Genomic DNA, 12,693 nt, shown 5'->3' on the forward strand with positions numbered 1-12,693 from the left:
ATGCGACGCGCAAATTGTCACATTCATGTAAACGCGGCTAGTGTTGCAGCAGCGCTGGAGCCGACGTGGCGTAACAGCCTAAATGTTGCTGGTACTTTCTTCATCATATTCAAATAGTCAGTTATTATGCCATCCCAGTTGCTATTGTCATCGCAATGTCTTCGCTGCCATCGTCTTCATGTGTTGCAGTTGTCCTCATGCTGTCGTCATTATGGTTTTCACCATGGCGTGGTCGTCGTGCTCTAATTGTTGACATTGTCGAAAACCATCTTTATTTTCTGTGTGATCCCGTTATCGCATCCGTCGCCATAACCGAACCATCCTCGCTGTTGTCGTCCTCTCGCTATCCGACTCGCTGTTTTGTTCACCGTGGCGAAATCGTCTTAGCCGCCGTCGATATTATTGTCGACGTCCCGGCATTGTCGTCGTAAAAATATGTTTATTGGCGTAGTGGTCCGTACATTATCGTCATCATCCCAGTCTACCTCATTTCAATTGTGCTCACTCTCGTGGTAGGCTCATGTCATACTGTTTGCAGCCGGCGTCGTCGAACATTTTTGTCGCCGCCGTGATGTCATAGTCCTCGCAGCAGTCGTCTACGTACCGACCTATGTCTACGTACTATTTTCATCGCCGTACTGATCACCGTCACCGTTGTCATTGCACCGTGTTCGCCGTCTTCATCTCTGTAGGGTATCATATTTGTCGCCACCAAGCCATTGTTTTACCATCAAACCAACTCCTCTGCCATCATCGCTACCATTCATTGTGTCGATTGTAGCCGCCGTAGTGCCATCCACGTTGTCACCGCCGTCGTCGTCGAACCATCTTCGTCACCATCTCTGTGGTGCCGTCGTTCTCGCCTTCATCGTCACCGTCATGCCATCGTGTTAATCGCCGATGCTATCAAGGTATCTGCATCCTCGTCTTGGTAATGCAACGACTCATCGTCACCGCGAGGCCGTTCGAGAACCACCGTCTTCGTCATGCCATCATATTCAATATTGTGCTATGACGTCGCCACCGTCGTAGATCACGTGACACCGTTTGTCGACAAGCTATCGTCTTCGTCACTGTTTGATGCCACTACTGTTGCTGTGGATACATCTCCTTTGCCGTTTCCAATATTCCTTATCACCTCCGTTGTCCCCGCCATCATGCAGTTTTCTTCGTCGTCGTCTTATACCGTCGTTCTCACAAATCCCGTCGCCATTATGGCATCTTCACCCTTGCCATAGTCATTTTAAAATCAGCTTTGTTGCCATCGTCGGCATGCTATCCTCCTCACCACACCATTGTAATTGTAGCTGTCGACCTGTCATCTGCCTCGCCATCGTAGTCGTTATGCCATTGTCTTCGACGGCATCGTCATCGTGGTTCTGTGTATGCTGCTCTCATCGTGATGCCTTCGTCATGGAACGTTCTTTGTCGCCGTCGTCTTCTCTGTTCTCCTCATCCTCGTGGTCACGTCACTGCGTTTTAGAGCGCAGCTCGTAGGCACCCATTCCTGCGGTGAGCGTCGGCGTTACCAAGCGACGAGCGTCACCAAGAATGAAAGCGAACGCGAGCGCAGCGCGAGATGAAAGAAAGGCGATAGCGAAGGAGGACGGTGCTGCTGAAACATGACGCGGGATGCCGATGAAGAGCGGAAGGGAGACGGGCTGCGCACGCTCATAGTTGCCGGCAGCCACATGGGCGATCTCATCTGCACCTGCGAAGAGGGGGTCGGCAGGATGCCGTGAGGTAAGGAGGGCTATGCTCGTCCGGGGCGACAGCTGCTGAGGTCAGTATGCGGTAGCAGCGGGTGTGGCAGGGATCACTGGTCCTGCAACTGGCAATGTTGAGAGGCTACGAGTAAGGCTCGATATGACGGTCCCTGGTGTGTTGTCACCGCTGACACTGGTGCGACTTTCCAGCGACGAAGCGCTGCCCTAGTGGTTGGCGGAAAACTTACGAATTATTCCTCGATAATTACGATACTCTGAAAAACGAAATTTGAGCGCAGCTCTGTATATGTTTTCACTTCGCGATATAGTGCGGCAAGGATAATGAGAGAGGCATATAGCAAAGGCGGTGATCATGAAAAATCTGATCTGTGGGTCAAGCGCATCGGCTATGATATACGACTCGTCGAAGGTTCCAGGAAAGTACTACACATTTAGTGTCGCGCATATAATCAGATAAAAGAATCGGAAACCACGACAATCGAAATAAGCGCGAACGAGACCACATCAAGTAAACCAAACAAAAGCGAGCGATAGCTGACGCGGACACGATAAAACAAAAACGAGCGGTCCGCTTGAGACCAGTTACGAGTACCCATCAATTGGTTGGGCGGGTCCGCACGACGCCAGTTTCCCGCGCGCACGTCACTGAAGTGGACGCTCTCATTGGTCTCCACGTTCACGGCTCGCGTATTCCATATCCTGCTCTGCGTTTGCTCTTTCATCTTTAGCTGTGCTCGATCGCTGGGTTATGCCGCCACCGAGGCCAACGCTCGCCGCAGGAACGCGCATCTAAGAGCCGCGCTCTAAAAAGCGTAGCGCCTCGCAAATCGGGCTTTGCGGAGATAATGACTATGCTATGGCGCCAGTGTTGCGCGAGTCGTCTCTACGGAAACGAAGCGCTGCGCGAGCGGAGTTCTTTCTGTGGCTGCTGCTGCGAATTGCTCCCAAGCGTCACCCACGCGCTGTCTCTTGCTACCTCCCGATTAGCGAAGCATACGCGCCAGAGATGTTATTTATTTATTTATTTATTTATTTATTTATTTATTTATACATACTGCAGCCTCAATGGGGCTATTGCAGGAGTGGGATGAGCAACAAACATGCAACATTTCTGAACAAGGTTGCGTGAATTGTTTCAGTGGTAGTGAAGGGATGTTGCCCGGTAATGAATTCCATACTTCAATTGTTGATGGCAAGAATCTGTGTTTAAAGGAATCAGTGCGGGCAAAAACGGTTGATATATTTAGAGCATGGTTACTCGGCGTACATGACGGTTTGAAAAATTTCAAGTAGTTATCTAGAGAGGAGAGGCGAGGGGAATTGACGAAGGTGTGAAGCAATTTTAGGCATTCAAGTTTGCAACGCTCTGCAAGAGGAGTGAGGCTAAGGGAAGAGGATTAGACGGCGATAATTCCTTGTTATTTCTCCCACAAACAAAACGCACTGCCTTTTTTTCCACTGATTTTCGGTTTTCGCGTCACAGTATTCCATATTTAAGGGTGGGGCGAATGAGGGTTTTATATGCAAGTTTGATTTCTTGAGGAGCAAGACGCCGCTTTCGATGTAAGTAACCTCTGGAGTTCTCGCCGTTTAGAAGGTGCTGCATGAGACAGCTTGTACGAGCCCGCCTATATATCACGCAATGAAAACACGTATAGAGCTGCGCTCAAATTTCGCATTACTAGTTATCGTAATCGTCGGTGTATTTTTTTGCCGTTATCGTTGAGGCGTCCTCTTTATCGTAGTCGGCGTTCAGTCGTCCTGGCCGTCATCCACGACGCGATTTAGTCGTAGTTGTCTCTGTCATGCCATCATGCTCGCTCCCGTCGTCGCCCTGAATCCCTTGTCTTCGTCCTCGTCGAACTTTCTTCGTTGCTGTCGTCGTCTTGTCATTCTTGTTCTTGTACACAGTCGTAACCTTGCAGTCGTCCTGTTTTCATCAGGCATGTTCTCGTATTATACACCTGCATGCTCGCCTTCGCGTTGAGTGCCGTTTAATTGAAGCAGCTGCATACTCTCCTGGCTGGGCTCGTATATTGTTTAGGGTGTCATATTGTGCAAAGTTAAGCAAGGCTAGATAACGCGCTATACCTAAATGCTTTGTGCATTACTGTCTCCCATTGTGCTTCAAGTCTCCACGGTAACTTCCGGTGATACTTCCCGTTATATCTTCCGACAACTTCCGGTTACATCCACTACAACCACGGTATGCAACGATGGCACAAAGACAATAACAGCGACGAGATCACGACGACCAATTTCCGCATAAAATGTAAGACAACAATCCCGTCGGACACCGAATTTCACGAGGGCGTTTCTGAGCAATTCGGGAACCGAGGTGCTCTAAAGTGCTCTTTGACTACTCTGAATTTATTGACTGGGCGAGCTATAAAAAGGGAGCTGGGAATCGGCGTTCTTCGTTTTTTCGCACCTAGCGAATCACATAAGAGACGCCATTCGAAGGGTATCGTGTAGTTAGGTTAATAAGTGTCGTATTGTTTTTAGATAAAGTCATACCAAAGCGTGCATAATGACCGCGTATTGAGGACAAATATACAGATAAAGAAAAGCAGGGCTACGCTAGAGCAGACGATGGTTCGAATTCGTAACATGTCCCGAGTCTGCTAATGATTTATTTCTTCCCTAACGCTTAACCTTGCGACATCACGCGAAAGCCAACCAAGCTAGGTGATGTATCAGCTAAGGAGCGCTAATGTTACCACTGCCATACATGTTAACCGTAGGTACCGAGTTTCAGCACAAGAAATCAGTTATAAAGATAACATACAACTTTTATCAACACGCTGAAAAAGTCAGCACTGCATTACACTTTGAATTGCTGACGCTGCAAACCTTATGCAAATTTGCGTTTGTTCAAACGTAATTAGGGCGTTCAAGCAAGACATATCTGTCTCATCTAGTCGTTGATATGGTTCCAGAAGAGCATACGGCTTGATATTCGTGACTGCGAAGAGCGTTGCTAATATTATGAGGGTAACAATGCAATAATAGCAAGAACAAGTTCGACTTACGTTCGTCCGCCATGGCCAGCCACCACCGCACGCGAACTTCGTCTTCATCCCCATCCCGATTCTTGAAGGTTCCCTTCCGCGCATCCACACGGCAATGTACATAATCTACTTCGTGAAGTGCGATTTGAATTATTATCACAAATGGGATAATTTATTTCGTGCGAAAATAAACGTAGCCTTCACTAAAAACGTGGCAACAATTTCACAACATAGTATCAATCTAGCGACGCAAAGAAGGCTTGAGTTGAAATTTTCGCATCAACTGAAACGTAGCCACTATATATAAATCTTGACAACATTAGACCGTTTATTCTTATTTCACACGTAGTACAACTTATGTAGTATAAAACTTGCAGTAAAAAACTTGAAGGCACAATCCACTCTTTGAATGTAGATTGCGACCGAACCTGTTGTACGATGTGGGGTGCTGACAGACGCTAGCTGCGTCTACCCAAGTGACTCGGAGCCACCTTGACCGAACGAATGCTCACGCCTTTATTCGACAACCACATATATAGAAAGCATGGCGCGTAGCGCCCTCTACATCTCTCCGCCGAGATATGCACACCAGAAACACCAAACATTTCACAAGTCAAATCTTCTCGGAGTCTTGACTCTACGACCAAACGTGGTGACTCTGATTCTACAATCTTTGGAGACTTGTGGTGTTGCTGTTGCCGGGGCGTCTGTTGCCGTGGTCTGCTCTTCGTGCTCCTCACGGTTTTCTTACAGGTCGCACGGCCACCATTACCATCGGAGGGTTGCAGTCGCCAATTATTCACTTCGGCAGCAAAGGCACGCCGCAAGGATCGGTTCTATCCCCTTTTCTGTTCAACGTGGCCTTGCTCGGACTACCGCCTGCATTAGCTAGCATCCCCAACCTCAAGCATAGCCTCTACGCAGACGATATCACCGTGTGGGTCACCGGGGGCAGCGACGGGGACATCCAAAACACGCTGCAGCAAGCCATCAACGAGGTCGTTGCATACGTAGAACCGCGCGGCCTGGCGTGCTCCCCACAGAAATCGGAGCTCCTTCTGTACAAGCCTACTTGGGGAGGTCGACGCCCAGACCCTCACCCGCCCGAGATAGAACTCCACGTGCACCAGCAACGCATACCTACTGTACCTAGCATTCGTATCCTTGGCTTACGCATCCAACATAACGGAAGAAACACGGAGATACTCAACCAATTAGATAATCATGTACACCAAACCACTCGCCTCATTGCACGCATCGGAAATCGACATCACGGGATGAAAGAAAGCAACCTTATACGCCTGGTAACCGCCTACGCCCTGAGCAGGGTCACCTATGTCGCCCCGTACCTTAGCCTCAATGTAACTGACAAGCTCAAACTCAACACCATGATCAAGAGGGCCTATAAACAAGCCCTACATCTTCCCATCACCACCTCTAACGAGAAACTGGACGCCCTCGGCATCCATAACACCATAGACGAGCTTATTGAAGCGCAGCGTATTAGCCAATACGAACGACTCGCCAACTCCACCACGGGCAGGCACATTCTAGGCACCCTAGGCATAACCTACACCACCCAATTCGGACCAAAAGTACCCATCCCTCCAAACATTCGTGCTCAACTAGTTATCCCACCCATACCTCGCAATATGCACCCTGAACACAATCCGGAGCGACGTGCAGAACGAGCTAAACGACTACAAAAGCGCTACGACCAAGCCGCTGACGTAACCTACGTCGACGCAGCAGAATACCCCAACCAAAATGCCATGGCGGTCGTCGCAGTCGCGGGTTCGCAGTACCACCTCGCCGCGGCCGCATCAATATTCACCACGCAACCCGAAGTAGGAGAAGAAACGGCCATCGCTTTGGCTTACGCGGCTACCAATGCACACTGCATCATAAGCGATTCAAAAACGGCCATTCGTAACTACACAAGAGGACTGATAGCACCCCAAGCACAGAAGATTCTCTCTGGCACTCCTCCCTCAAGGCAACGCCGCGTGCAGATCATCTGGGCCCCTGGTCACTCGGGTCTGGCTGGAAACGAAGCCGCCCACGATGCCGCCCGAGCTCTCGCACACCGGGCGCATCATCCTTCTCCTGCGTCTTCCGATCCCGACCAGCCCTCTGTTCTGTATCGCGGTCACGCGCGGGACCGAATGGTCACGTTGAGAGAAATTCTCCTGCACTACCGCAGGGAGCGGTTACGCTACCCCCAGCACACAAAACACTGAATAAGTCTCAATCTACCACTTGGCGACTCCTTCAGACACGAACCTTTCCGAACCCCGTGCTTTACGACCGCATGTACCCCGATGCATACTCTCCACTCTGCAAAGCGTGCGAGGCCCGCGCTGACCTCGATTATATTATATGGCAATGCCCCAAAGTCTCACCCACCAACACCTCCCGCACTAACACACGCATAACTACGGCCGAGCAGTGGGAGACATTGCTGCTCAGCTTGGACCCAGAGGAGCAGCTCTGGGCCGTCCGGATGGCCGAAGACGCCGCCAGAAAGCAAGGACTGGCCGCCGTCTGAGGAAGGGGGGATTGGGGATTAGTCTCCCGACCCCCGCCACCCCTGAAGCCCATCAAGGACATAACAAAGTTTTATCTCTCTCTCTCACGGTTTTCACTCCGAGCTGGCTCATCGTTGTGTCTGAATAGGGCACTAGATGTATCCTATTACGCACAAGCACCGCGTTGGGTGTTTCCACGACGTACGAGCGGGGCTTGGAGGCTGGGCTGAGAACAGACGCCGTATCCTTGATGTCTCGAACCCACACCGCATTTCCCGGTTGCAGCGGAGGAAGTACGGTCGCGGCATGACGGCGATCGAAGTCTTTCTTCTGTCGCCCTCTCACCTCTTTGTCTTGGCACTTCACATCGTCTGGCGCAGGCCACTTCGGTTCCAGGCGGTTCACTGTCTTGGGAAACCTGGTTCGCAAGCTGCGACCCAACAGTAGCTGCACTGGGCTAAACCCTGTGACACCTGCAGTGTCTCTGTACGACAAAAGAGCGAAAAAAGGATCGTGTGCTTTCGCAAACAACTCTTTGATCGTACGCACCATCCTTTCCACTTCCCCATTTGACTGTGGGTAGTTTGGACTTGAGGTGATGTGTTGGAAGCCATAGCACTTCTCAAAAGCTGCAAAGGCACGTGAAGCAAATTGCGTCGTCCATGTCGTCCAAATACTCTTCTTCGTATGGTGAAGGTCCTCGAGTTGAGTAGTATCCATGCATACGACTTGCACAGAAGCAGCATCGTAGCCAGTCACAGTCTTCGGAGCCGCCATTGCCGGGCAATCTCCGGCCGGGGCTGGCGGACGCCGCACCGCCGTTAGGCCTAGCGGCACGACAGCCGGCGAAATCTTCGAGCACTCAGAAATTCATCAAAAATGGGCCCACCTTGATGAAAGTGGTGTCCACTTGTGCCGCTCATCTTCACGGAGACGATGGTACCAAAATTTGCGAGATCCGGGTTGAATGACAGCAATTAGGAACGATCATTGGCGTAGCCGAGGTGAGGCGCGTTCGTCGCCGCCGACGCGCGCCTCGCGTTCCTGGAACGCATTCTGCCACTGCTGGTCTGGAGCACGCGCCTGCCCCGACGCCAGGCGAGCACTCCGGACTAGTCATGACGCGGAATGCACAGTTGTGCCGGAGAGCGGCGTGGCTGCTCCTTTCGCCGTAAAGTCCCTTGATAATTTTAAAGTAGTGACACTCTTTGAACTCTGCCGCCGCCGCGCGACCTCCTCGCCTCCTCCTCGCCCCTTGTTCGTTCCCCCGCGGCAACCAGTTTTGCCCCCGTTTTTCTGCACGACGATTGGTCTCCCTGCCGTTGCCCTTGGAAATGCGCGGATCTTGACTTTTGCTTGTGTTTTTCTTTTTCGTTCCCGCCATTTTCCTCCTCAGCACGGCTGGCTCGGCGCTTTAGCTCGGCGTAGCGAACGTTGTACACGGTGTTTCCTGCTCTATGTTCTAGCGCTTAGCCAGGCTGTCGCGCATATAACTGCAGCAAGAAGCCTGAACATGGTTCTGCCGTTTTTATGATACCACAAGCAAAGCGTGACGGCTTGCGCAGGAAGCAGTGACTGCTTGACATTGGCCGAAAGAACTTTGTTCCGACAAAGAACAGGGTTGTTTGCGAGATGAGGCGTCTTTATTATAGCTCGTAGCAAAGCATCCTGTAATGCTGCATTTTTTTTTCATTCTTCCGGCCTGCTCACCAGCGTTTTTGTTGCGGTTGTCCTCAGTATGCTTCATATTCTGGGGCTGCTCCATCACCTCGCACGTCGCTAACTGTTGTTATTCAGTCGGAATGGCAGATTATAGATTCTGCTTTGCGCCCTGAAAAAATTAGTGGCAAGTATACCCGTGGTATTGCAGGTAATGAGCGTCAGCTAGTCAACATGGAGTTTTTTGTAAGTTTTAAGGCGAAAGCCTTTAGATCTCTATGTTTCAAGGTCGCGTTGTAAACTGGAAGTACCACGTGACCCAAGGAACGCCAGAGGTGACCCAAAGCATGTCCACCCCTGTATAAGAGAATGATCACCTAAGTTAATTAATGAATCATTAGTGATTGACATAAGGTGGATTAAGGAGGATTAAGGTTGATTAGAGTGTATTAAAGAAGATTAAGTTGGACTAGAGTGCATTAAGAAGGATTAGGAGGCATGAATAAAGATTAAGGTAGGTGGATGAGGATTAAGGCGGAATATTGTGGATTAAGGGTTGATGAAAGGGTATTAAGACCGATTAGGGTGGATTATGGTGCATGAACAAGTATTATGGTGGATTAAGGTGGCTAAAGGAAGATTAAGGTCGATTAATGCGGATTAAGGTGAATTAGCATCGATAAATGAGGATTAAGTCCGATTAGGGTAGATTAAGGTGGATTAGGGACCATGGAGCTGGATTACAATTGATGGAGGTGGATTAGGGCGTATTAAGGTAGATTGGGACTATTAAGCCAGATTAAGTCGGATTAAGGTGCATGAATAAGGATTAAGATGGACGAGAGGGGATTAAGGCGGATTATGATGGATTAGGGTTGATAAAGGAGGATTAAGACCATATAGTGCAGGCTAAGGTGCATTAGGGGCGATGTAGGTTGATTAGGTTGTATTAAGGTCAATTGGGAGTATTAAGCTGGATTAAGGCGGATTAGGCTGGACTAAGGTGAATTATGGTTCATTTAGTATTAAGACTGATTAGTCTACCATAATTAGCCCACATTAGGCACATTAATCCATCGAATCCACATTCGTCGACCTTAATTCTCCTTCATTCACGTTAATCCACCATAATCCACGAAAGTCCTCCGTAATGCACCCTAATCCACCTTCATCGACCTTAATCTACTCTAACCCTCCTTAATGCACTTTAATCCTCCTTAATCAACCCTAATCCTTCCTCATTCACTTTAATCTACCTAATCCACTATAATCGTCCTTAATTCACGCTAATCCACCCGAATCCACATTCATCTACCTTAGTCCACCCTAATTCTCGTTAACCCACCCTAAGCCTCCTTCATTCACTTTAATTCACCCTAGCCCACCATAATCCTCCTTAATGCACCTTCATCCTTCTTAATCCACCCTTAACCTTCTTCATGCCCTTTAATCCACCCTAATCCACTATAATCGTCCTTAATGCACCTCAACGCACCTTCATCCACCCTAATTCACCTTCATCGACCTTAATCCAACCTAGCCCTGCTTAATGCACCTTCATTCACCCTAATGCATATTCATCGACTTTAATCCACCGTAAAATCCTCCTTATTACACCTGAATTCATCTTAATGCAATCACTAATCAATCATTACTTTGCTAATTATTAATCATCTCTTATAACGGTTGCACATGCTTTAGTTCGCTTCCCGCCTTCCTTCGGTCCCGGGATATTTTCTGTAGCTCACAACGGGACCTTGAAACAGAGGTGTAAGGCTTTCGCTTATTAAACCACACACAAAGGGATGTGTCACAAGCAATACTATATCAGACGCACGAAGTAAAGCGTCTGATTATGTGGCAGAAAAATTGTCTGGAGTATAGAAGTCGTCTGAAAGCTCCCTTTACATCAGTATGCCCCGTTCATACGGCTTTAAGAAAAACCAAACTCCTCACAAACGTTGCCGCCAGCATTATCAATGCTGTTATTAGCATTTCCAAAATTTTCAACCCCACTGGGGCGCGCAGCTGGCCCGAAATAACACGCCTCCATAGAATCCTGCGGCCCGTCCGCGGGAGCCCAGGAGGAAAAGCGGGCCGTGCGCAGCCGGCAGGCGAGGAGAATCGAGGAGGAAAGCGCCGTGAGGAGGAGAGTGTCGCTACTTTCAAATTATCAAGGGGCTTTAACCAAAGCCACCTAGAAAAATATGTTTTTCTAGGTGGCTTTGGCCCGACCCCTCGCCTCCCCGGCTATGGCTTCGCACGAGGTGATTTGCGGCGCCTTGGACGTATTGCGTGATGAAGAGTGGCGGAAAACCTCGATGAATACAAATTTACACAGGAACACCAATGGCTCCTGCGGATAGGTATTTATTTTCTTACTAAGCTCCAGGCGCATGTTGCCCAAAGCGGGCAGTCATGAAGCCATGCAAAACGAGTGCTCCCCGGAAAACAATCATATCTGCGGGTTTGGGCGCAGCAGGCCAATGAAAGCATGGAAGTATGGAAAGGCATTACTTCTTTATAAAAGAAGTGCCACGTCTCACGAGGCAACGCAGTAGTAATTAAATCCAGGAACGTTTGTGCATGACGTACTAGCTCGGTCAAAACGTCTTTACCGGTCAAAAAACCGCCTGGAAGGAAAATGGCAATTGTACTATGAAGAAAATTGGCAGGCGATGTTGCACGCTGAGCTGCCAATTTTATATTCCTTAGGCAAGCTCATCACTGTTCCTCCTGTACGAGAGAATCTGCTTACCAGAGTCGGCAGCTGCGGAGAGCAACGTCCTGTGGCTCTGATTAGTCTGTATACTTGAATATCATGGCTATATTCGTAGTAAAAATTACCAGCAAACAAAGTCAGTGTATGCAGGAATTTATTTACAATAGAAATTCAGCTCGCGCGCGCTCGAGCTGTTTAAACGCGCAAAACCTTTCGACTGAGCGGCTTAGTGATTAATTTTTTGCGCCACTCTGTCCGTAACAAGAGCAGCAATGTTTGATAGGAGGGGCTTTATGAATTTCTTTGCACTATTGAGGATGTGACCGAGGCACGGTCTTCTCTTGCCTCGCATATAAATAGAGGGCAGCTCTGCACGGCAAAATCATTGCCGTGATCTTCTTGCACACATCGTCTGTGCCAATACGTGGCACTGCGATGTCGATGGCCTTCTTTACTTTTACAAGAACAACTACAAACTCGGGCTTTTGGGAACACCAAAGCCCCTCTAGTTTGGTGGTTAATAAGTCCCATCACTGGTGATATTGATGGTTCCGAATCATTCAGTCTTAGGCAGGCGCTGCATATCCTTTGTTCTTCTATCGCTTTCACAAAACCGGCGACGTATGCTACTGCAGCGGTTTCCACTGTTGAAGGTGGCCGCTGCACTGAAAAAGAAAAGGTAAGAACAAAGTGCTCATATCAGGACTAATTAAGGAATATGGAGATCCAATCCCGGCTTGAAAAAGCAATAAGCTCGAAAGGCTGCATGCTGCATTATAACTGCATGCGCAATACATTAAATAGACACTAAAGGTTTCTATTAAGTGAACGTGGACTGTTCAAATACCATCCCAGAAACCTCGAGACGCATGTTTCGTGCCAAGGAGAGACTTATTTTAAGAGAAAATGCGTTCTGAAGCGTCCGCGTACCTCTAGCGCAGTTCAAATCGCCCGCCCTCCGATCAAGGAGTACTGACATCATGGTCTCATAGTGACGTTGCGGCATCGGTGAGTAGAACGGTGTCCGCAGACGGCGCTACGGCTCT

The sequence above is a fragment of the Dermacentor variabilis genome, chromosome 7 (genome assembly GCF_050947875.1).
Source record: "Dermacentor variabilis isolate Ectoservices chromosome 7, ASM5094787v1, whole genome shotgun sequence".
In the NCBI taxonomy this organism is placed as follows: Eukaryota; Metazoa; Arthropoda; class Arachnida; order Ixodida; family Ixodidae; genus Dermacentor; species Dermacentor variabilis.